This window comes from Chamaea fasciata, unplaced genomic scaffold, assembly GCF_029207755.1.
Source record: "Chamaea fasciata isolate MVZ Bird 193981 ecotype frontalis unplaced genomic scaffold, bChaFas1.0.hap1 SCAF_31, whole genome shotgun sequence".
In the NCBI taxonomy this organism is placed as follows: domain Eukaryota; kingdom Metazoa; phylum Chordata; class Aves; order Passeriformes; family Sylviidae; genus Chamaea; species Chamaea fasciata.
Genome location: NW_027094116.1, coordinates 1,371,780 through 1,397,780, shown reverse-complemented (window position 1 = coordinate 1,397,780; position 26,001 = coordinate 1,371,780). Strand labels below are relative to the sequence as shown.

The 26,001-nt window shown below is 49.6% G+C and overlaps 1 long non-coding RNA gene across 1 annotated transcript; it reads left to right on the top strand.

The window, feature by feature from the left end:
• Positions 1–1,764: 1,764 nt before the first annotated feature.
• Positions 1,765–25,717, top strand: LOC136303180 (uncharacterized). The gene is made up of 5 exons (XR_010724164.1): positions 1,765–1,923; positions 11,544–11,589; positions 16,696–16,787; positions 17,207–17,585; positions 25,347–25,717. It is a non-coding gene; the product is annotated as an uncharacterized lncRNA (long non-coding RNA).
• The last annotated feature ends 284 nt before the right edge of the window (positions 25,718–26,001 follow it).

Here is a 26,001-nt window from a genome sequence, read left to right as displayed (position 1 = left end):
CAGCGGAGACGGTGGCGGCCATGGGGCAGGCGGGGGTGACGGACGGCGGCGGTGCTGGGGGGCGATGGCGGGGAGGGCGATGGCGGGGATGGGGGTGACAGGAGGGGGTGACGGGCGGCGGCGACGCGCGTGTGCGCGCGGCCCCTCCCCAGCCCATTGATGAAGCGAGGAGCGCTGCAGAGGGGTGGGAGCCGGGGCGGGTGACGTCAGGCGGGCCCGGGCCAATGAGCGGCGGCGGCGAGGGCCGGGAGTGTGAAAGCATGAATGAAAAGTGCCGCGCGCCGCTCCCCCCGGCGCAGAGGCTGCGGGCAGCGGCTGCGGGCAGCAGGTACGGGCCGAGCCGAGCCGAACCGAACCGCCGGGAGGGCCCCCGAGCTGCCGCCAGGGCCTCGGTCCCGGCCCCCCGCGCTGCCGGCGCTCCGCTCCGCGGGAGAGGCGCGGGCGGGGGCGGCGGAGCCGCGGTGTCTCGGCGGAGCGAGGGCTCCGCGCCTCCCCGCAGCGCGAAGGGTGAAAGAGGGATGCAGGTGAAAGAGGGATGGAGCGGAGCAGGTCACTCGGCGAGGGGAGGGACGCGGGTGGAGGCAGGCGGGAGGGATACGGGGCGCCACGGGGAAGGAGAGGGATGCGGGTTCCTTCCTTGAGGAATGGAGGGATGCAGGCTGCCCTGGAGCAGAGGAACGGTGGGGGGGGAATGCACGTTCCTCCCCAGAGGAAGGAAGGGTGGAGGGACGCAGGTCACTCTGGAGAAGGAGAATGAGGGTTCCTTCCCACCCCCGGAGAAAGGAAGGATGGCGGGAAGCAGAGCCCCCAAAGCAAGGACGGAGGGATGCGTGTTCCCCGCCAAAGAAGAAAGGAGGGAGGGATATGGGGAGAGGAAAGCGAGGGATGCGAGCGAGGGTTCCCAGCTGGGGAAAGGCTGCGCTCTCCCCCTGAACGAACGGAGGGATACGGGTCCCGGTCCCTGCCCGAGATGCGCGGTCCTTGCTCAGGGCCGGGGTCCTGAGCCGCAAGCAGGAGTCGCTCCCTTCCTTCTTTCCTCCCTTCCATCCCTTTCATCATTTCCTCTGTGTTTTCTGTGTTTATTCATCGCTATTCCCGCAGATCTCGGCTGAATCCAAAGCCTCACAAGTTACTATTTATATTAACCGGCAGGTTTCTCTCGCAGTCATTTTGTTTAGAGAGCGTTAAACGCATTTGTGGGTGGGGAAATGTCCTTTTGGTCTTTTATGCATATTTTAAGTTGTGGGTGCAAATTATATTTGCTTTGATTATTACCAGTTTGAATGCATTAATTTGATAGTTATTAAAAATAATGTGGGCTTAATTCTCGGCACCTGCAGAATATCATTTGGTTTGCAAATGAAACAAATTGAAACTCGGCAGAAAATAGGCAGCCCTTGCGTGGTTATCCTGTAATTCTGCTCCAAATTGTGTTTCCGAGGGGCCTGATCCTGCCTGTCCCAGTGATGCTCAGGACTCTGTGCCCTGGGCTGGTTGGGCTGCAGGAACAGGGCCAGGGCTGTAGCTGTGTGAAGATATTATGGATCTGGCTGCTAATATTTGCATCTTTTTTTATTCGTTTTCCTCCCTCGTTCCTTCCTTAAAAAGCCACGTGCCCCCGAGCCCCTGGAGAAGAAGAGGTTGGCTTTTTCCTGCTGATGCTGTAGACTCCAGGGGTTGGTTGTTATCTTTGGTTATCTAGCTGTATGAGTGGTGTCGATTCTTCATAAAGCTAGATAACCGAAAGTAAAAATAACCCCATTACACGCCTGAGGAGGATGTGGAGAAGAAAGGAAATTCATCAAAAAGAAGAGGAGGAAAAGAAAAAATTAAAAGAAAAAAAAAAAAAAGAAGAGAAAGGAAATGAGAGGCGGAAAAAATGGGGGAAAAGACAACTTTCAGAGACTGGAATTAAAACCCGAGGTAGGATTTTTTTTTTTTTTGGTTTTTTTTTCCCGTTTGTTTTTTTTTCCCTCTTTTTTTTTTTTTTTTTAAAGAATCTATTTGCCTCCTGTGATTTTAAGAATTTACTGATTCTGGGCAAGGGAAGAAACCGTCTGTGTTGAGAAAGACAAAGATGTTGCCGCTCTCTCCTCGGCCGTTAACTGTAATTGAATTAACAAAGTAAAACTTCCAATCAGATTATGAATTAGTTAAGTCCAGGACCCAGACTACAGATCAAGGATGAACTTTCATTGCATAACCAGACGTAGAGCATCAGAGAATCCATAAATCAATACAGATTACTGTGTTGGATTATCTGTTTAATAAAGCAGCAACAGAGCAATGTTTATTAATGGTTGTTTTGCAAATACGAGTACTGGATTCTTTTTCCTTTTTTCTACCTTCCCTCCCCCCTCTTCCCTATCTGTTATACAGATACCTATATTTTCCTCCCTGACAGCTATAACTTGATATCAGTATTAGAAAGAAGGATATGGTGATTTGGAAAATGGTTTCTTGCAGTTTTCTTTGTTTTTCTTCCCTTGTGTCTCTATCCAAATGCTTTCTTTCTTCTTTTAACCCTTTGTCTATGAATGTTTCTTTGAATGGACTCCAGATTCTAATTTGGGGATTTTAAAATTACACATATATATCTATATATATCTATATCTATATCTATATCTATATCTATATCTATATATATATATATATATACAAACTTGTGTATGGAAATGCATGAGACTAATTGGGGAACTTGATTTTGCCTAATTTATCTTCTCTGCAAATTGGTGCTGGTTCTTATCCGTCTTTAACGGATTACGCGTCCACGTCTTCCTTATGGAAACTGGGATTTTTTTAAAATCTGCTCTACCGTAGAAGGGAATTTTGAGTCAAAGAGAAAGAGGTGAACTGGGTGCTTCCCACTTGCTTTTAATAATCAGACTGGGTGCCTGAGATGCCACCCACAAAACACAGCAACCTATTTGAAAAGGTGTCATGATCTTGCTTAGAAGAACACAAAGATCTCATGGTGTATTAAGATAAAATAATATCAGAACGGTGATTCCAAGGAGGAAAAAAAAACCAAAAAAGACATTATAATAATAAAGAGCTAATGTGGGTGATGGCACCTGAACTAATTTTGGAAAGGAGCAATTATAGCTTTGTGACTTTATGAAAACCTTCTTGTGAGAGATGTAGAAATGAGCTGACTTTTGACCTGTGCTGGACCCGCTCGTTTCGCTCATGTGCTCATCGGGATCTTTAAAAAAAAAAAAGGGCAAAAGGAACTGTCCCTTGCATTTCATTCAGGGAAGGGCTGTAGTGCTGGATGTGACGTGAAAGATTTATCCTGCTCATATGGTTGCTTGAAATTAATAAACAAGATATTATTCCCTCTCACCCACGGCCCTGTAATTCAGGATAATTTAGTACGTGTGTTAACTGGCAGTTCTGTAATGATCTGCTTGGGGAAAGCTTCGGGAAAACCTTCTTCCATCTTTCCGTTGAGGTTCACCTGGGTGCTGCTATTGTTCCTGGTGCTGTTCCGCAGCCTGTGTTGACAGTGACAGGGATGTAGGGAAGTTTTTACAAACTGTCATTGGAATCCCTGTTCTCTGATGCCGTCCTGCTACTCCTCCCTGGGAGGAGTGAAGTGCTGCTCTCCTGGCCAGGAGGTTTGTCCCCAGTCAGAGAGGGACATTGCAGAGGACAGGGCAACCGGGAACCAGCTCTAGAAGTTTTGCTCCACGGGCAGGGACAGCACCTTCCAAGGAAGCGGAGACATCCTCCATGGATGCTCACACCCTGAGCATCTCACAGGATGAAGTTGGACACCCTTGGTTTTGGTGACAAAGCGGTGACAAAGCTCTCCTCATTCATCCTTCCCAGGCAGACCGAGCCAGGAGAACTCTTGCTGGTCCAGCTGGGTGGTTGCCCCTCCAGCCAGGCTGGTGGACCAGGATGTGTCTGTGGGCAGTCATCGGCATCAAGTGGTGGCCCAAAGTCTGGGTGTGAAGGGGTGCGGTGGCTCCCCAGGGGGGCGAGGGACTCTTATTCTGGGTGAGCAGTGGGAAGCTGCCATGTGCCATCACCATTGGCCGATGGCTTCCCTCAAGGAGGGGGAAAAGCGCCTTTTCTCCAATCAGGGGCTGGGAGTGGTGCTATGTGAGCATCTTTTGGTGCTCCTGGGTGACCAATCCTGGGCTGTGCGGCACTGCCATAGGCTGATTTTGATGGTGTCACTTCTTGGCTATAACAAAGGCATGAGCAGGAGTGCGGGGATGTAAACTGGGACAAGGACGAAACTCGTCCAAGAATTCAGCAAACCATGCGTGGAGGGCCCCGAGCCAGGGGCAGGAGGTGCCTGTGCTGCTTGGTGATGAAGAAGGTGGGTTTAAAGCCTACCCAGGCCCAAGCTGGCTCTCTGGAGCTTTTGCACCTCATTCTCAGCTGCAAAAAGCTCCCTTTAAAATGCTTGTGACCCCCACCACCATTCAGGGACTTGGTGACACTGTGGGGCTGAAACACCTCCATGATCCTTATCCATCCCTTTGTGCTCCCAGCCTGGGAGGGAAATGGGAACCAGTTCCAGCCCACTCATTGCCCCTCAGCCATTGGATGGGTCCCTTGGGGTTCCTGGTGCCACAAGCTTTGCTGCAGTCCCTGGGGTCTGTGGGTGCTGTCAGAGCATGTCACTATTTGGCTGGGTGGAATTTCTTTTTAATTTGAGCTTTTGTTCTGAGTGGTAACCATTCCCAGTGGCAGGAGTGTCCATGTGATCGCGAGCTGGGTTCTGTCCAAGGGCTTTGGAATAGTCTTGCAAACAGCTGATTTTTAATTTTTTCCTCCTTTTCTCCCTGATTTACTCCTGTAGTGCACTAGCAGTAAGCCCTGTGTGTTTGCGTGACATTGATCCAAATTGCAGTTTACATGTGGCCATTTAAGCTTGCTTGGACACTATGATTTGACTGGTTAACACTCAGCACTGTCTACTCTGCTCTCCCTTCTGTCCACATAACTGCTGGAGACATTAATAGGAGACACACTCGCATGTTCGGGAGCGAGGTATCAGCTCTCCACATCGTTCTCTTGCTTAACAGCAGTTTGGAGTAGGGGGAAAAAAAAAAAAGAGAGCAAATGCAATACTAATTTTTCCATGATTCAGTGACCCATTGAGGAGAACTAGCCTATGCAAATATAATTGTTGAAAATTATTAATTTCGTTCAGTAGATTCCCTTTAGCTTCTGTCTTTAAAGCTTATGTTGGCAGTGCAGAAATGCAGCAGAGCAGTTTGTTGCTGAGGCCAAAGCCCTTTTGCACCACTCTCATTGTACGAGTGACGCGCTGCGGGTTGGGGGACTGGCAAAAGGGCAGAAATACTTGTGCTGGTTGGTACTGCCACTGGATATTAACTTTTCCTTTGTGATGGATAAAATATGTGTATTTTTTGCATTTCATATTTGAAAAGTCTCAGCCCCGAATGATGAAAAGTAGCTAAAAAATGTATTTTAAAAAAATCATGATTTTGTGGTGTTTGAGGAAAACAGACACTTCCCCATTGAGGGAATTTTTTGCTAGCCTTTTACAGTTTTAAACTGAAAACAAAAGGAGGCCCTGATGGCTCAAGCCCTTTGAGATCTCCCTAGCACATGAAATATCCCTTGTCCTCTCGGCACAGTCCCATGCACCCTGGGTTGGGCAAGTGTTGAATAGCACTGCAGTGCCACCACAAAGAAATCACACCAATATGATAGAAATTTGCATGTATCTGTTTAGTTTTGAAATACATAGGTAAAATTCCTTCCCACAGGCAGTCGCAGCTGGATTTGGAGGGAGAGGGAATGGTTTTTAGAGATGTTCTTGCAGCAGGGCTGGCAGCCAGCGGTGACTTGTTCCCAGCACCAGTCCTCAAAGCTCTGCTCTTTTTGGGGTGCTGCGTGGCCCAGCTGGTCAAGCTGGGTTTGGGGGATCTCTGTGCCAAGGAAAGCATGAGGGTTCTTGCCGTGGGTACCTACGGAGTCAGAAATGCTGATTGAAGCCTCCAGCTGCCGGACCGGGGCTGAGAGGGAAGCACATCTTTGTGCTGAGAACAGAGTCTTTCCTCTTCAAACAATCAGGGCTTCAAACCTCTGAGCGTTTTCAAGGGAGCGATTTTTATGTCGGGATTATGATAAACCGGCTGAGTGGGCGCGCTAAGCCGCCATAGGAATCAGATCAGGCCCTGCTTTAATTTCAGCAAGTGGCGGGTGTGGGGGAACGGAGGCTGGGGTGATGCTCAGAATTAACCGTCTGGGCTCTGGGCCCCGCTGGCCGTGTCTTGGAGCACAGATTGGAGGAGGGGTGCGGGCAGGACCATCCTGTCCTTGTCCTCACCGTGGCTTTGCGGATGGGGTCTGGCCACTGGTGCACGGCACTTCGCAAGGCGCTCTGCGGTACCCTGGGATGATTTCGGGGTGGCCAGTGCCGATCTCTGTGTGGCAGGAGAGGAGATTTCTTTAATTACCCCGCCCATCCCAGGGTGCAAACGTGGTGCGTGGTGCCCAGCGAACGGGGCCGGGTGGCTCTCCCGCACTTTGCCCCGGGGAAGAGGGTGACAGTGTCCCGAGGGCGATACAGCTGGAAGGAAAATGATGAGCTCTGTGGTCTTCGGGCTGCTGGGAGGAGACGGGCGCCAGCGGGCAGGTCGCTCAGATGCAGCCGGGGTGATTGGATGTGAAAGCGGAGCCGCGGTTCTCGCCGCCCGCGCTGGCAGCTTCGCTCTCCCCGCTGCCCGCCGCGGCGGCGGGAGGTTCTGCTGGCCCAGGCTTGTGTCACGGTGCTGCCAGCATGACGCGGGGGGGAGGACGGGGGGGGGACTAAACATAGTTCTGGGGCCGCATTCCGGCTTTCCCGGCGGGATTTTCAGGGACAGATATAGAAAGGGACGTGTGCGTGTGAGTCCCGACGCCTCTCCGCTCGCCACCTCTCGCTGTACGAGCTGGGGAAGGGGTGGCGGCCGCCGAACGCGGGCAGGATCTGCTGCCGGCAAGGCTGTGATGGCCCTGGGTAGTTTTGCAGGAAAAGAGATGGGAAATTTTGTTTTAGGGGTCCCGTGCCAGCTGCAGAGAGAGAAGTCCCGAATCTTGGGATTCTGGCTGGAGGGTGTCCGTATGTACTGAAGTCTGCAAGGCTGATGGGGAGATCTTGGACCGACGCTCCTGGCTGAATCCGTCTCTGGTTATCAGTGGATCACGGTCTCTTGCTCACTGTATAACTCCAGGATTTATCCTGCTGCAGCTGACAGCAGCCTCGGACCTGGCATCTGTAACTGTACAGCTAAAGCTGTGTAATCCTCACCCAGCATCAACGGCCATGGCTTGAGCTTCGACTTTGACAGACCAGGCTAGGTGTAAAAATAATTGTAATTCCACTTTCAGGGGTTTTAATATTACTGGAGCAGGGACAAAAGGAGTAGTGCCAGGATGCTGGTGCAGGAGGAGGGAGCATCCATGTTGGGTGCATCTGCTGGCTTTAACTGCTGGGTCTTGTGCGATGCATTTTTACAGGCGAGTGAAGGACATGAGGTGGAGCTTGCCCTGGTATAGGGAGAAAATGCAAGTTCTCATAAGGGGGGAAAAAGTGCTGATTAATAAGTGTTGAGAATGAAAAAGACTGGATACTCATTGGTGGTGGACTGGTCTGGTTTCGAGCTCTGTGTGGCTCCAGGGGGCTGTTAGGTCATCTTGTGGCCTTGCATTGTTTAAGTCAAGGCAGGTAAATCAGGTTTAATTTGACCTTCAGCAACTTCCTGCCTGCTGGAAGCTCATTTTTTATTAAAAACAAAACCCCCAAAAAACCCCCATCCAAAACCAAAAAACCCCAAAAAACCCCACCCAAAAAACCAACCAAACAAAAAAACAACCAAAAAACCCAAACAAGCAAACAAACAAACAATAAAAAACCCCCCAAAAACAAAAAACCGGACCAAAAAACCCCCAACCAACCAAAAAAAAAAAAAACCAAACCAAAACCGCAAAAGATTTTCTGGATCAGTGTGTGAGCTTTGGGAAAGGGAAAGGGAGTCCCTTTTCACCCAGCTGGAGGCACAGAATGCTCTTTGGGAAGGAGGAAGGGTTGTCTCTAAGGAATCTGCTTTGTTTCATCTATCTCGCTCCCTCTGTCTTTTAGTAAATTTCTGCTATTTTGGTTGAGTGAAATATTCAGCTTTTATAGTATTTCATAAGAGTGGATTGTTTCAGGGATTCCCGGGCTGAACCGGGCAGGAACGTGTCTGAGCCAAATAACCTTCCTCTGGCATCAGTCGACACCAGCTGCTTAGGACGAAAGTGCTTGAAACCCTACAATTATGGGATAATGTATTCCAAGAGAGTTTCTTGGCTTTCCATTCCTGAGCTGGAGAGTTTATATTACCTCCCTGATCCTTGCAAAATGTTGCTGAACTTGGATGTTCTTGTCACCTTCTTCTTGATGGTGCCGGGGGTGGGGACAATCCTGCAGCAGCAATTGGGCTTGGGTCAGGGCAGGAGGGGAAAAAGCCAATTTTTCTGGCATTTGCTTTGAATTTGCCTCTGTGACCCTGCTTGTGGCAGAGGAATCATATATTTGAAAAGATCTGGACGGGCACTGTCTTCCACAGCCACATATAGAGTCAATGGGAAAGCGATGGGGAATTACCAGTGTAACTTGGATTGTTCAAGGGAATTAGGAACATAATTCACTCAGGAACTTTGATTAATCCTGCTGGGCACTGTCAGTATCCAGAGGACTTTTCTTCCTGCTGGGGCCTGGCCAGAAGGTGCAGCAGTTGACCCCTCTGGCTCGGGGGAGGTTTGAGGGCTTGAGATGCTATGCTGGACTGGAGAGGGACCACAGAGGACGGGTGGCCCTGGCCGACTGCTCCACCCCATAATTTTGCAGACAGACTCCACTCCTGGAGATTTTTCTCTCTTCTTCCACTTTGTTTTGCCTTCGAACAAACCCCCCTAACAAACACACACACGTTTTTCTTATTATTCTTTTTTCATGAAAAAAGGTGTCTTCAACCTTAAACCCACCCATGTGCAGGAGCATCAGCAGGGCTGGCTTGGTTTCTGCCGGTAGAGCTTTCCCACGGAGCTGTGCATCCCCTTAAGCTCTTTGCTCTAGAAAATCACGGATTTCTGGAGATGAGGGAGCAGGAGGAAATCTGCCTGGCCCCTCTGCCCAGCTCGGCTGAGGCTCTGACAGCATCGGGACAAGCTGGCAGAGATGCCGGCGTGAAAGCAAGCTGCCTCCCTCCTCTGGTGCGAGGGATGGCCACGGAGCAGGTTGCCATGGAGAACCGGGATTATTCTGCGCGTGTGTGTACAGGCTGGGGGGAATATCGTAATTTTTAAGAAAAAAAAACATTTTTGATGGAGTGTGATGCCGTCAGCAGCCATGCTCACCCGACCTTGGGAGCTGCAACCTCCAACCCCAGCCCCATCCCCGCCTCCCCTCCTCCTTCAGCCCTAGCTCCTGCCCCAGCCCCTCCATTGGACTCTTATCTCCAATAATCCCCCCGTAAGAGGGCTTTCTGCTTGTTATGACACCCAGTGAAAGCGTGGGAGAAAGATCCTTTCTTAGCCCTTGTCCTCCACAGCCAGCCACTAGCCTGAATGGGAGGCTTTTTTGTGTCTCTGTGTGCCTGACTAATTGAGCTGAAGGACTTGCGTCTGGAAGGGCTTGAAAGGGACTTTTGTTGCCACTGCAGAGTTTGTGGAAGGCGAATGAGCCCTGCTTTCTTAGGGAACGCGGGTCCTGGGCAAATTTGACTCTCGAGTGCTCACGCCTCCCAGTTCTTTGGGAAAATTAGAAAAAAGGGTGGAGGGATTGATTTTTTTGTGTTGTGTGGGGGGTTTTTTGGGGGTGATTTTTTTTTTTTTTTTTGAGCACTATTGGCAGCCCCAGGCACTGGAGAATTGAGTCTTGGGGGAAAAAAAAAAAAAAAAAAAAAAAATTCTGGCCCTGGAATGTTGGTGAGCTGGCTGTAAAAAAAAAAAGGGCTTGGTGAGATGAGTTAAAACTGGCTAAAAATAACAGTATCGGAAGCCCTCCAAAAATAACAGTGTGGAGAGCCCTTGTCTCCAAAAATAACAGTATCGAGAGCCTGTGCCTCCTGCATTTTTTAAGGTCTGATAATCAAAACCCATATCTTCTCTATGATTCCATGGGAAATTGTTTTGTGGTCCAAGGATGCTTTCACATCCCATTGCATCCTGAGAGGCGATGAGCACTAGCTATCACAAGACATTTTAAGTGGCTGCTGCAAAATTCTTCTTTTCCTCTTGGCCTTAACAGGAGTGATGAAAAACTGGGATTCTCCCTAAATGGGGTTTAATTGTTGCTTGGTGTCAGGTGATCCCCAAGTGACTCCTGACAGTGCCAGTGGCAGTGTGGGCAGGGAGGAAGCAATCCTTCTTCTACCTAGAACAGCCTCAACCCCACATCTTCCTTAAAACATCCAACATCCTACTTGGTAGGAAAACTGATAGGTTTTACCATAGCAGTTTGGGACTTCAAAGGCTCTTTTCCACTGGGAAATTTGGTTTGGGGCACCTGGACTGTCATCCCTGTTGGTATCGTCTGCTGCACTTTTGTTCCCATCACAAGAATGTGGTGTTTCCATGTGTCCAGGCTATTTTCTTGCTGCTTTTGCTAATTTTTCATGATCTGATGCTGGATTCACTCAAAGACCTTCTCCAGCCTGTCTTTTCCGCATGGTGTGGCCATGCAAAGCCTACTGATGAGTGTCTCACCTAGGAAAACACCCTTCTCACAAGGAGGGAACACGGGGTTTGGGAGGAAAACAGGAAGGGCTTTTGAGGCAGAAAACTTCTTGGCACATGGCAAAGACTGGACAGTAGGTTTTTAAGTGGCTGACAGGAGAAATGGGGAAGAAAGTGACTGTATGGCGTCACTTTGTTCCTGTTTCTTACTTCCCACGGGATGTGCAGTGCCTGCACCTCATTGAGAAGCTGTTTGAAATTATTGTCCATAATATATTTTCAATAAATATATTTCCACTGTAATTTCTCAAACCTCTCTCTGCCCCCACCCCCCCCCCCCCTTCATTCCAGAGATCTTGCGGGTCCCTCCACACAATAAATTACTGTGGAAGCTGCCAGGGTCCGTTCCATCCCCTGTGTGGATAAACCCTCACGGGATTTCTAACGATAAGGGATTAAAACGTGTTGAAAGTTATGATTTTAATGGGGTGATGAGGCTGCAAATGCCCACTCTTTCCCCACTCTGTACCCAAAGGCTGCTGTAGGGTGTCTTCAGGAGCTTTCCAGGGCCAAAGAGGTGCAGCAACAATGGGGGGAAACCAGAACAAAGGGGTATGAAACAGATGTAGACATGAGCAGTGAAAATTGATAGAAAGGGAAGGTGAAAAAGAGGAGAGGTGAATGAACAGGAGGCCTTCTTAAAAAAAAAATCAAAAATTTAAAAATCACTTTTGGAGATGGAGCTAAACACCTTTTCATGTGACTCCACTTGGAGTTTTTAAATCCAGCAATTTCTGCACTGCTCTTTGCTGACATTGTGCTAAACCCAACCTTGGTTTTGTGTCCTGCAGCCCGAGGCCCGCTCTGCCGCAGTTCTGGGGATGCCCGTGACACCAGGTATTTGTTAATGCATCCTGACTCATTACTGTCCTGGGAAATGACAATTTCTGTGTGTTTGGGTGCTCGTGAGGCTGCATCTGAGGGGTTTGTCCTGTCAGTCCCATGCCAGGATAATGCAATTTTTTATTGGTCATTAGTGATGAGCAGCTCCTGGCCATGCCCGGGCATGGCTGCACCCACCAGCATCCTCCAGCCCTCCTCCTGCACAGGGCTTGGCTTTTTCTTCCTTTTTTTTTTTTTTTTTTTTCCCCTCTGAGTGTGTGTTTGTGTGTTTGGTTGGTTGGTTTGGTTGGGGTTTTTTTGTTTGTTTTTTTTTTTGTTTTTTTTTTTTTTTTTTAATATGCTTTCCAATAACTAATTAAAGAAGAAAAAAATCACCCAATTCCAGTTTTGGAATGATGTGTGAACTCGGAAATTGGGGCTTGGAGTCAAAACAAGATGAGGGGAGCAGAGCAAGGCTCCTGCTCTTACGGGCTGGAGGCCAGAAGACATAAAGAAACCTAAATTACTGGTGCAGTTTGGTTGGGGTTTTTTTTAATTTTAATTTTAATTTTTATATTATTCATTATTCATTTTTTTCTTTTTTTTTTTTTTAATGAAGGAAAGGGGTTTGCCAAAGTGCACACCTCAAATATATTTTACCTTTTGAAGAGGCCTTATTATGCTGGAACCAGCTTGATGAAATAAAAGGGTTTATTTTTTCATACCTGACCAGTAGTTCTGGGCTCATGCATTGCAGAGCACAGCAAACTGACTCTAAACAAGTGATTTTTATGATGTCTCAAACCAAACCCCTACAATTTGGGAATTTCTTGTCCTTCAACAGTTTATTGCTGCTGCACGTAACACCTTACAGCTCAAATAACAAGAGATTTTAAGTAGATTGGGAAAAAAGATCAAATGTAAGAGGAGGTCTAGAAAAAAACAGAAAAATCAGAAGGTTTTGGAACAGATAAGGAATTATTCTCGGGCAAAACTCAGCAATAATCCTGAAGTGCTTTATTGTTATGAATCAATACAATGTTGCTATAAAATATTTAGAATTTTGCCATGCATCTATTTCTCTACTTTACAGCCCACTGTAATATTCATAATTCCTACAATCCCAACATTTGGTGAGCACGAGGTCACTACCCAGAATTTCCTTGTTTCAGTTCCCAGCACTGGGGCTTTCTCATCTTTGGGGCTGGGATCAGGAATCAGGATTTTTACAAAGGTTTCGTGGAATGGGGCAGTGGTCCCACACTGAAGCCACGCATGTTTCAAACACACTCTGAGCATCACAGCAAGCTGGACAGGTCACAGGGATGTGGATTGGGTCCCCCGTGCCACCACTGCTCCTCCCTTCCTCTCTCCTCGGAGGACCACGGGCTCACTCAGTACAGGGGAGAAATTGTAATTTAATGTTTTTTTTTCCTCAATGAAAACACTGGGGGGAAAAAAAAAAAAAGAAAAGAAGAATGGAAACTTGGCGTGTTGTGTGACTTTGCTCCCAGCAGAAGAAGAGCCAGGGGCTCCAAGGCCAGCCCAGTGAGCGGGTTTGATGTGAGCAGCCAAACCCTTGCGGCTGCCAGGACCCTTCACTGCTGCACTACCGGAGGGTTTCACCTTCTGCCAAGAGTGGCCTGCTTCTATTCTTTCCCTTCCCTTCCTTTTCTTTTTTATCCTTTCCTTTATTTTCTTACCTAATATTTATTCAGCTTTATTTTTCAATTTTTTAAAATTTTCCTTTTTCTTTATTTTCCTTTTTATTTTCCTTTTTAATGTTTCATTTTCCTTTCATTTTATTTTTCCTTTCGTTGGTGTTGTTGTTTTCTAATTTTTTTTTTCTTTGTTTTCTTTTCCCATTTTAATTTCCATTTTTTCCCCCCAATTTCGTGCTTAAGCCTGCTTACTCTTGTCTCCTGCCGGAACGTTTAACGAAGGGGCAGCCGCTCCCACGCCAGTTGGGTTTTTATTGTTGTTGTTGGTATTTTCCTGATGCTTTGTTTCACCCTCCTCACCTCGGTGCCCATCGAGGGGTGCGGGTCGGGGTGCCCACGATGGATGGGGAAGCACAAAGCCCCAAGGAAGACACGAGGGCTCTTGTTATTCAGGCCATGCAGGAAAGAGTTAACCCATTAGAAATTCCTAGCCCTTCTTCCGATAGTTAAACCTGATTTGCATGCATTTGCATAATGAATGTCATTTGCATTCTTGGAGGTTGGCTACTTCTGTGGGAAAAGTCAAAGCGGGATTGCGGGGAGGGTAAAGGGGGGTCGATGAAGAAAGAAGGGAAGATTTTTTTTTCCCCGCACCCCCGCGCATCCCTGCGCCTTGCCATCCTCACCCAAACGCTCTTTTTCTTCCCCTTCTTTCCCCCCATTTTTCCCCCCTCGAGGCCTTCCTGCCTGTCCCTTCCGCAGGACACACAAAGCCAACCATCGGTGGCTAGGCCGTGGCGAGGCGAGGCGCATCCTCTCCCGCTTCCCCCCCTTCCCCTCCTTTAATTTCTGCCTCTAATTCCATCTTGGCTCCCGTTCCCGGCGCCCTCTCGTGCGGGGGGCTGCGGCCCTGTCCCTCCCCTCCCCGTGGGTGCATGCGTGCTGAGGGGGAAGGCAAGGTGGGAGCCACCATTTTAGGCAGCTGATATGTAAAATGGCCGATTCCCCTTCCCCTGGCCCAGCCACGCGGGTGGGAGCGTTCCGGCGGCTTCGATCGGACAGGACAGAGCCGCTCACGGCGCCCCACGTGCCTCACCAAGGGGCCTTCGGCCTCAAGGGGCTCATCCCAGCCACACCGCGGTCATTTGGGATTTCCCTTTTTCCCGCCGTTGCTGGGGCGTCGCAGCCACGAAACCCCCCAGCCGGCCCACGCCCCAAAATCAGCCTCTTTTCATCCGGTCTCCAGGTTTTGCACATGGAAATGGCACCAAAGGCAGCTCTGTCATCGTTTTTTTTTACCTTTTTTTTTTTTTTTAAAATTATTGTTCAAAATACCCTCCGTGCCTCCTGGGGACACTGTGGGGCTTGAAGCTTGGCTGCAGAAATTTTTCCTAGATGCACTAGATGACGTTTCATTCTTTGTGTACTGTGATAACATTAGCGAAACAGCTGTTTAATTTTTTTTTTTTTACCCCTCCTCCCCCTTTTGGACTAGAAAAATTCAATAGCCTCATTTTTTCTGTTGCTGAAACCATTTCATGGCTGTTTAAGAAAGGGGAAAAGAATCAGTGTGAAACAAGAGTGACTTCATCCCCTCCTGTGCATGATGGGCTGAGGCACGAGAGGCTTCACCTGGTCCAGGTGATCTGTGGGCACAAACTTATTGTGCTCAGGTTAATCTGAGAGAGGGGAAAAGTCTCTTCACACAACTGGTGGGGTGGGAAGTGATTAATTTTACTACAGCAGTTGAAATACATTGGGGTGTTTTATCTGAAGGCCAATTGCAAGAGGTTTGTGGTTTAGGTGAAAATCTTGATGTTCCATGAGGCCGCGTTTGTTGTTCTTTTTAATTTCTCCCCATCTCTCTGTTGCCGTGAGATCTGGAAACTTAAAAGCCTAAATATGCTAAGTGAGTTTAACCCTGGTGTGACGGGAATTTTGAAAGCAGATTAAAACCAACTCCAAATTTATCCCTAGAAGAAAAATAAATCACACTTTTTGCTTGCGGGCTGGTGCCGGAGCCCCAGACGTGCCTGGCTGGGGGCAGCCCCTGGGGAACGTGGCTGGGCTTGGCTCTTGCCTGGTCCCTGGTGGGGTCTGTGAGGTGGGAAAGGACTGGGAAGGGATGACTGTCACCGTTTTAGCCCTTTAGCTGGAGCTGTGAAGGGTGTGCAGCCACGCGCTCCACTCTGACTGCCAAACGTGCTTAGTCAGGAATGGGAAATGCTTCCCTAAAACTTGCAAAAATGCGCTAAGGCTCTTAGCTCTTGGGCTAAGCTGCAGCTACTTAGTCCATTTCTCACTGCTTTTATTTATAAACTTCAGTCTGTGCTGAGGGATTTTTTTGTTTCCGTCTTTTTTTTTGGTTCTTTCCCTGGGATGGGGCACAGGAATGTATTGGCAGTAGAGCTCGAGGGAGAGGATGGGTCTGGGCACTGCTGCTCTGCTCCCACCAGTGCCACTCATTGGCTTTGCACCACTGAATTGTCACAGGACCAGATTGTCGCTGATTTCTGTAGTGATAGAGATGATTTATAGGACTAAAGGACAGGAGAACGAGCTCTTTCTCTGCCTCTTCCTCAGTTAAGCCACGTCAGGTTCTGCACTAGGTGTCTAAATCCATGTGAGCAGCCATAGCTGGAGGCAGAGTTTATACAGGTGGAAAGTACATAAAGTGAATATTAATATATTATTAAAATATAAAACAATTCTGTAAGGATACTCCAAAGCATCCTAAGGGTCAGGGCTGCTCAGTTTTGGTATTTTCAAGTAGGGATTAACAGTGCTGGAGCTTTGCCACTTGGTTCCTGCTGCACTGAGGGTGGCAGTCACAGAATGCATCCCGTCAGGCTCCTCCTTTGACCCAAGACTCTTCATTCTGTGAGGTTCTTCCTGGTGATGGGTCTCCCTGTGCTTGGCCACAGCTATGAGCTCAAGAAGGCCGCTGGGATAAATCCCCCCAGGTCTCAGGGTGCTCTGGGGCCTTGGTGGAGCAGCCATTGGCCTGGGCAGGGCTGGAGACCTGGAGAACACAGCTCCCCAGAAGACAAAGAATAAAGAAGGTGTATTTTTGACTTAGATTTAGAGTTTTTGGTCCTGCTTGTAGCTTTTGAGTACTTTGGGTTGGTTTTTCTATATGACAGCAGTGAGATGCTGGCTGGTACCACAGCTGGCAGGGACAGGCAATGGTGCAGTGACAGCTTTTCCCCATTTCAAATTGCTCCCAGGCAGACCCAGGCTCCTCTTGCTCCCTACAAGGTTGAGGCCCCACAGAGGCATCTCAAGTTAGGAAACTAGCCCAGTTTCAAAGATGCTGAGAGTTTTCTAGATGAATTCTCTCTTCCTCATTCCCATATGGTGTCAGAAGCATGGCTGTAATCTCCCTATCCTGGTGTAATCCAGCCAGGGAGCACAGGTCTGACATTTAACAATTCCGATCCTCTTTTCTCTCTCTTTCCAGGCTGGACATGGGTTCACCCTACGTGATGCTCATTTTCTGGCTGACAAATTGTAGGTCTTTGGCCCTGGTGAGACTTCACTGGGAATATCCTGGTAAGTGGATTTTTAAATTTTTTGAAAAAATTTTAAAAGACTTTCCCTAAACTCTTACGCTGGGTCTGGCACCATCAGGCTGCCGGGATGGGCCGAGTGTCTCCATGGCAAGTGCTTGGGGACTGGTGAGAGCTCATGGTGACCATGTGGTGGGGAAAAAGAGGAGCCAAAATCTCCGTGGTCACCAGCACCTTCCTTGCTGACCACTTGGCCCGAGGTCTCAAACATCTGGATTTTTTTTCTGTGTTTAACATCTTTTTTTTTTTTGTGGGTTTGTTAACTCATAATGCCCAAGCCCTGGGAGAGGTCTGTCTCATCCACAGGAACAAAGGGCTCCTTTGGGGTTCCTTGGGGAGGGGGGGGTTGCCTGTTAAATGGAAAGCAGATTATAAATATGTTTCTGTTGTGTTTGGTTTTAGCTCAGATTGGCTCACTATTACGTGAATCAGGAGTGGGGGTTATATAGCAAACCCCACCCTCCAAAAGCCGTGAGCCATGAGGAGCTGCCGGCAGAACCTTGTCTTGAGGGACCCTCAGCAGAAGCCCCTCACCATGGCTGATCCCACTTCAGCCTCCTCCTCTCCCTGCTCCTGATGGCAGACCCTGGCCTGGAGCATGATGTGGATCCTGATTTACACCAGCATCTGTCCAGGCTGACCGAGGCTGCTGACCAGGGCTGCTGACCAGCACCAGGCCTCGGCGTGGGGACACAGCACCAACCCAGGCACGGACAGGGTGCAGAGGACACCAGGACATCCCCATCCTGCCACCGCACATCGCCCTGGGGGCCACTCACTGGTGAGCCTGGGGATATGCTACCACTGTGGTGGGTCACACTGGGGTGTGGGGAAGCTGCATCCCTTGAGGGATGGGGATGGGGATGGTAGGTAGAGCCCACACCGGTGGGCAGCTGGCCTGAGGTGGAGGTGATGGGCAGGGGGAGAGGTGTTGGGAAGGGACAGTGCGTTTATTATCGAGGCGCAGCTGAAGCGGGTCCTTTGCCAGTGGTCAAGTCTGAATCACAAACTCTGCATTGTTTCCAAGTGTGTTCAGCACATTTCCCTTCTCCCCCTCCCTTTCCCTTTCCTCTCCTCTCGCCCTTGCACAAAGCTGTCATTGTGCCGGGGACTTGGTGATGGCAGCGTTGTTATTTGGTAAAAAAAAAAAAAAAAAAGAAAAAAAAAAAAAAAAAGAAGAAGAAGAAAAGAAAGAAGTGGGGAGGGGGGACCCAACAAGGTGAAGAGGTTTAAATCAGCTTAGCCCAAATGCCAATTAAAAACCAAAGAGGATTAGGCTTGTGATCAGCAGAATAGACAGTCATTGTACACGGAGGAGGTTCCCCCTCCCCAGGCCCGACGCGGTGCTGCCGCAGGTTTCGCTGGGATCGGCACCGCTCTGCTCCCTCGGCAGAACCGAGCGGGGCAGGGGCTGCCCCTGACCCCGGGGCTGGGCTGTGCACCCACCAAAGCACTCAGCAGGGCAGAGGCAGGTTCCCGGTGCAAAGATATTTTGTCGCATTTTTTAAGTGTGTGCAAGGACTCTTGTCTCGCCTTGAGTTCAGCTAGCAAGGAGAGGTTCCAACCTCTCTGCCAAGGGGAAAGTCTGCCCTGAAATCAGCTCTTGGGGGTTGGAGCATCCCTTGGTCGGGGGCTGGTGCAGGGTCCCTGGGGTGAGATCCTGTCTGGGGGTCTGAGCAGACACTGTCCCCATCCTGCAAGACCCCCACGTGCATCTCAGGTGCTTGTGCTGGCTGAGGGCTCTCTCCAGCTGTAGGACCTTTCCTCAGACCTTTGCTCCAAAGCAGCCAGCGCATCACCTTTGGCCCCAGGCCATGGAAACAAAGTGCCAGGATCATCGCACAAATTCTACTCCAGCCAGTGGATGCCCAGAGAAGACTAGTTGTTCTCTGTTCCGTGGCCTGGAGATGTGATGTCAGTGCTCTCTGCCTGGTTTAGTCCTCTATGCTGCCCACTAACTTGCTGCTTCCATGGTTTGAAGTCTCAGGTAGCCAGAACCTGTGGTCCTTGTGGCCCGCTTACCTGTGAGAGGAACACAGACTGGGTGAGGTGTGTCTGGGTGATTGTTTGGACTCAGAGTCATGTGGCTCACCCAGTTCTCTCCCAGTATGCTGGTAAACTGGTTAAACTCCAGGAACAGGAAGATGCTCTGCACCATCGTGGGAACAGGAATCAGTCTGTGGCTGCGGCCGTTTTATTCCTGACTCTACTGACAGAGCAGGGAAGGCAAATCCCCTGCAGCCAGAACGGCTACGCTGGTGTGAAAACGGTGTGGCCAGAGCAGGGGTGTCCTGATGCCACGCTGGCAACTTAAAGTGTGTCCTCACTTAGGTAGAAAATGTAATTCTACGCTAACTTTGAGGCTATTTATGTAAAGGAAGGTTGCCGAGTGGAGGTGGGAGCTAGGCCAAGCTGGGAGAGGTTTAAGGGACATCAGCAACAAACTCAGGTGGACCTTGAGCACCTCCATGTCTGAGTGGGGGTGAGCAGCCTGAGCCCCCCCTCTTTTAGCCTGATGCTGCCTGGCAGTTGGGGGTGTAAAGTCACCCCCTGCACACCTGTCCTGCCTCTGTAGCGTCTCTGCAAGGTGGATCCTTTCTGCTAACGGGGACCATCTCCTGGCTGAGGTCACCTTGAAGCATGGTGGATCCCACTGTTCTGCTTTGCATGGGAGTCCACGGGTGGCTGTGGTGTAGCTCCAACCCTCTCCTGGAAGTCACTGAGCTGAGACCTTGCTGCTGTCGGCTCTAGATGCAAAACGCTCCCAGCCTTGAGCCAGGGAGAAGAAAAAGGGAGTGAAAGGGCCTTTCCCCTCAAGAGCAGAAGAAGGAGAAACTGTTCTGCATCTGGACCAGGAGCTGCTTCTCCCTGATTCTGGGCACAGGCAGCACTGGCTGAAGGACCACAGTTGTGGTGCAACAGGCAACTCTGGTGCTGAGGTGATGGTGCTCCGGGGAGGAAGAAAGCAGAAAAGCTGTGGAGCAAAGGAAATGTGCTTTGAGGGGACAGGGAAAGGGTGAAAGGGATTATGTGGGCTGGGAGGTGCAATGCCTCCACCTCCCTCCTTCAGAAACCCCTCGTGCCGCCGCTGTCCCTTTGCCTGGGGATGCCCAGCGGCGTCCGGCGAGCGCCCGGGCTGTGGGAGCGGCGGAGAGGGCAGGATCCGTTGCTTTTTTGTTGCTGCCGTGTAATTTATGATATGAGAGAGAGCCATTGTCTGGACCCATCCTGTATTTTTCCGAGGGCTTTGCCTCTCTTCCCAGACCCCCGCTGTGCTCCTGCTACTGTACGGTTGCTATGGGGCTGCTCCCCGTGCCGCGGCTATGCGGGGCAGTGCCGGGGAGGGCTGCCCGCCGCGGCCGGACCCATCTGGAGCCCCGAGCCCGCTGCCTCAGCCCAGCCGCCCGGCGGCCCCGCTGACGTGCCGAGGGCCTGGGAATGGGGCTTTCGGCCCATCCAAGTTCACGGCCACCGGAGGCATTCAGCTGCCGGAGGGGCGGGGTGGGGGGCAGCGGGATCTGGGGCGTTTGGCTCCATTCTCCCTTCCCTTTCAGCGCCGGCAATGTCCTCGGTGCATACAGATCCCCCGTCCCTTTCTCCTCCTGACAAGTGCGCACATAAATAAATTACCCCACCGGGCGAGTGTGGAACAATCTGTCCCCTAAATTCTATTCATCGCCAGACAGGACTCATTATTCCCCCGATTAAAGCCGCTGGAGTAGCTTGCAAGGGTTACAGTTACTCTGTCAAACTGTAAATAAGACACTAAAAATAAAGGGCGCTGGCGAGAGAAGGGGGAAAGGGAAGCCAGACTAATGCCTGCTGCTAGGGAAACCGAATGAATCCCTAATGACGCCTGTGTACAAACTGCAAATAATGAAGGAAAAGTGACAAACAGACCTCAGCCAGGCTGCGGCGAGGTCTTCGCTCTGTGATGGCAGTGGGGACCAACTCGCCCCGTCCTCCAGGGAGAGCCAGCAGGGGAGCAGGACCCCCTTCCACACCCCTTTGAGCAGAGCATTTAAGCCCTTGTCCATCTCTTACAGGAAGTTTTAGGTCTCGTGGATGTGTTTATTTTTCAGGCGCAGAACCCACCTCTGCCTGAGCCTACATTTTGAGGTTGTAGGGGAAAAAGGTCCATTGCCTGTGGCCTCAGGGCAGCGTGCAAAGCAGCAGCCCCCAAAGTTTAGTTTGTGCTCTGCTGTTAGAACAGCTCAGAGCTCTGACCTAGGACAGGGTTAGGACCAGGGGGGTTAAATCCATCCTTCTGCCCAGAGCCTTGAGGGGTGCAGCCCAGGCTTCTCCCCACCTGCAGCAGGTCAACACTCTCATGGCTGAGATGGAGATGCAAGGCTGAGACCCAGGTCTGAGCAATCTGGGTCTGTTCCTCGCTGCTGCCTGTGCCATGATAGATCACAGGGGAGGATATGTCCAGCCCTAGAAAGCCTCTTTGGATAATACAGTTCTTTCCTGGCTGGTCTCTTGCCAGCCAGCAAAGATAGGGACATTTGCCTTGCAGCAGATCCTTTTTTCTCCTTTGATATCTTAGAGCTGAAGAAATGAGGCAAAAAAATCAGCTATAGGCTTGTCGTGGGTGTTTCTCAGTTCCAGAGGGACTGAAATGTGAGAGTTTTATTTCAGGTCCTGCTTGAACTATTCCCATCACCCGCAATGGGTGAAATGCTGGAATTCTCTGTGTTGCTCAGGGAAATATTTTGATTCATGCCCCCCAAGCATGTAAAAGATGGAGCAAAGACAGCTCTGAGCTGTGCCCGTCCAGGCGGATTCTTGCTCTCCAAATGACAACACCGAGCAGGGAAGGTCCTGGTAGGGCTGTGCAGGCCTTGGCACCCTGAGCAGACCAGGCTGTGACCAGACTGGACACTGAGCCCTCATCCCCCAGATCTGTGTGGATGCCTCAATGCACTCCCATCCTCCCACAGAGCCTAGCAGTGCTGGGGCCTTTCTGGAGCCTGACCTCCACCAAGGAAGGGCACAGCCAAGAGCAGGGGGAGCAGCAGAAGCCGATGTTCCCTGCCCTGTGGATGCTGTTCAGCACGGCACCCACCTGTTCTCCCACCAGCAGCAGAATTGCAAGGGGCCTAATGCAGGCAGTGGGATTTTTAGAGACATGCTCTGCTTGGGGCTTCTACAAGGCTCAGACATCTTAAAAGGGATTTTTCAGGCCAGCCGAGCTAGTCTGGAGCCCAATTGCATTTCCCAGTCAGGTCAAACCTAGGCTTAGCAGATTTTTTTTCCCCTTCTGTCTTAGAGGAAACAAACCCTTTTCACCCACAATTCCTGGCTGTGAGCCCTCATGACTCCAAAGCAGCATTCCTGGGACATTCCTGATGCCGTGGTATGTGCAGAATTTCAAATAGACGCACATGTCTCCACATCTCCAGGTGCTCTACCAGCTGGACTCTATTATTTGGGAAAAGCTCCAGGATGGAGCAGGAGATTCACTATTGCCATTGGTAATGGTGGTGTCTGCACAGCTCCCACAGACCCAGGTGGGTGCATGCAGGTGGTGATGAAGGAAGAGCTGTGCTCCTGTCTTTCCCCTGCAACATTTACCAACTTAGCTGGAAAAAGAGCAATTTGAAAAAAGTCTCATAACCAGCCAGACCTGAGCAAGTCAAACCCACACCGGCGTTGTCCTGGTGCTCCCCAGCCATGGAAATGGGCAGGTCTTCACCATAACTGCTCCCTGGAGTTTGCCTTTAAAAGAGTTTTGGGCTTAGGGAACCTCATGGTATCCTGGGAGAGGGCTTTGATCCTATGGGTTTTGCTCCCCTACCAGGAAAGCCTTTGCTTGAAAACTCAGGTTCTGGGAGCAGCATCAGGGCCAGGGATGCAATTGGGAATTCTCAGATCCTCCTGAGACCACACCAGGAATGGCAAAAAGGAACTGACTTGCCTTTCCCTGCGTGAACTTCTTGGGTCACATTTTCCAAGGTTTCTCTCAACTTGTAAAAATAGGATTTTTTGCTACTTTTTAATGGAATCTGTGATTCCCCTACATATGAATCATCCAGTACCAGAAGCTCAAGCTTTACCATGGTGTTTGAGGAGACTGGGGGTTGTTGGCCCTTGAGCAGAGAACATCCTGACTGATTTGCCCTTCAGCCACCAGGAGAGATGAGGACAATTGGGGAGTCCTCCATTTTAGATGTCTTCATACCAGTTCTGAGAAGATCCTGTGCCTCCTATCATTTCCTCATGGCACCTGACTGTGCTTTTTCACCTATCCATGGATGTCATCTGTATGTGCCCATGAACCAGAAGCTGGCAGCTCACCCTTGGACCTTCAAAGATAGCTCAGCGAGGTCCAAAGGGCCATGTTTCAGTCACACCACTCTCAGTTCCCTTCCCTTTTCAAGGATTAGGATGAGGCAAATACCTTCAGTCTGGTTTAATCCTCAGTACCTGATTCTGCAGGAGTCCGCTGGCACACACATAGCGCACACACATTTCAGTAATAGCCAGGTAACTCACAGGGCTAAATCACTCTGGGTTTTTTTTTCATTATAACCTCCTTTTAAAGCACGTTTAAATGCTTCCCCGCAGGCTCATGCAAGGGCTGTTAAGGGCTTCATTTGAATAAATAAGGGCATAGGTAGAGGAGGAACATCACCACAGCCCCCTGGAAACCCAGCGCCTGCCATGGCAGCAGTGGGCTGGCGAGTGGCGAAGGGCCTCGATGTTATATATTCCATAAAGTAGAGTAATTAAGTATTACTAGTTTTGATGACTTCAAACAGAGTGACTCCAGGAAATAAGCCCCTTCTTTATAATTAGTGGGATTTCCTCTGCATCAAACGGAGAGATTGGTTCTTTAATCTGCTCACATGCTTTTGATTTGGTCTTTCAGCTGCTTGTACCAACTGCTTCTACTCCCTGCTCTTGCCGATAAAACCTTGCAAAGGAGATTTTGGGAAGGCATGACCTGAGTTGAGGTCCAGGATTTTCTTTCTGTGTGGCTGTTTTGTGTATTCCTAATTTTCCAGATGATGATCATGATGATAACAATAATACAAAATAACACAGACATCGGTTTTAAACATCTGCCTATGTTTAGGTCAAATAATCGGGATTTGGGGGGTTGTTTATTGTCTCGTCAGCACACCCTCTTAGCTCTGGCTCATGCTCTTTAATACCTGAAAAGGTAACTTTGGCTTCCTGTCTGCAGGTGAGCTGACCCAGGTGGGGCTCACTGCAGAATGTTGCTCATGTAAGAGCACACACCTGACACCAGGGTCTGGCCAGTCTGTTGGCATTCCAAGGGCTCCACTGAAGTAAGGACTGGATCTCTGCAGAGTGTCTTTGGAGTATTTCAGGTGTTGGACCTGATTTAGTAGTAAACACAGGAATTTGGGAAGCTCTGTCTGTAATTAAACAGATTGTGGCTGCCCCATCCCTGGAAGTGTCCAAGGCCAGGTTGGACAGGGCTTGGAGCAGCCTGGCTCATGGCAGGGGGTGGAATGAAATGAGCTTTAAGGTCCCTTCCAATCAAAACCATTCCACGATTCTATGAAAATCCCTGCAAATATTGCTGTTTTCCAAATAAGGGGTTCAGGAGGGAGTGGGAACTTGCCCCCTGCAAGTACAAGAAGCTGGTGGTGAGCAACCAGCTCCTTTCTGGGCATCTCCATGGGGTCAGTGGCACTGCATCAATCATGTGGAAAATGTGATCTGCGGTCTGTGCTGGTTCCAGGCATGGACCATGTGCTACTCCCACCTCCAAGCTCAGATCTTGAATCCTCCCAGCAAACAGACCCTAGATGGATTTCCTTCTGGCACGTGAGGTTCTTCTGGGACTGCTGAGGAGATAAAAAAGGAGGGGAACTGGGACTATGCTGCTTTCCATCCACCTTTTGATCCTGTTGGAAACGTGCAGGATGAGCAAGAAAGAGGCTTGTGGGCCTCATGTGCATCCCAGAGGGTGAAAATGGGAGGACGATGGCTCTGTTTTGGCAGCTGTAAGGCAGGGACTGGCATCCTTTTCGATGTGTCACCCACAAACAAGGTGGGAAGGGCAAAAGGGGCTGTGGCCACCCCTGTCCGGTGGCTCCAGCCTGCAGGGAGGAGCCGTGGGGAGGGGATGGGTCATCCTGGGCTCACCTGGAGCCAGAGCAGGAGCAGGAATGCTGTGAGCAGTGGTTGGTATGCCCTGCACAAGCCTCCCCGCGTCTGGAGCGGTGTCGAACACAGATCGTATAATTAGGGACCCGGTGAATACGTAACTGTACATTATGCAAATAGTGATCAAAATCACTGTTTTCAGCAGAAATGCCTGAAGATCAAGACAGAAGCTTCATGCAACCTTAATTTAATCCGGTCCTGCAGGAGTGGGGAGGTCTGATGGATGACCCAACCTTGTGCCTGCCCGTGTTTAGCAAGACTGGGGTGGGAGGTGGGGGGAGGAGTGCTGGAGCATGCTAAGCGAGGGGGAAATGGCACTGAAATCACGTTGGCAAACAGGGAAAAATGGCAGAAAGTGCTGATGTTTACAATGATTTTGTTTTTCTTTTAATTTCAGGTGAGGAACATAAGGCTGGAAGAATAGGAAAAATTACAAAAAGGAAGAAAAAGAGTCTCCAACCCTAGGAAATCTGTGTTAATTGCCTATGAATGTCTCTGTCTAAAAAATTATCGAATTGATGTTGTCGTGCTTTTTTTTGACAGCCTGTCTGTTACATTTTATTAAAATATTCATGCACCGAAATCTAATTACTAGGCAAATTTAATGATAATGAAATGAAGGCACTTTAGCAGAAAGCATAGGGCCTTGTTAATGTTTTCTCAGCCTCTGTCTTGTTCATATTTTTAAAATAATTTTTTTTTACAACTGTCTTTCTTGCATATGAAAAAAAAAAAGATTACTGAAAATAAAACTCAGATTGCTGATAATGTTTGTGGTGGCTCTGTTTGTAATGATGGGGAATTTGCAAGGTGATTAAAGGTGTTTTGCAAAAATCAAATGAGCCTAACCTAATCAGATAAGGCAGATGAAATATTATTATTAGAGGGGTAACATTAAGAGCATGCCTGGAGGCTTTAACAAAGATGAAGCGTCTCATGCACTGTGCAGGGCCAACAACAGCCTTGCCATCCTCTGGGCCCCTCCAGCCCCTTTCCAGGGCACACGACTTGTCTGTGCTCTCCCTAAGCCAGGCCTAGATGGTTGGAGGATG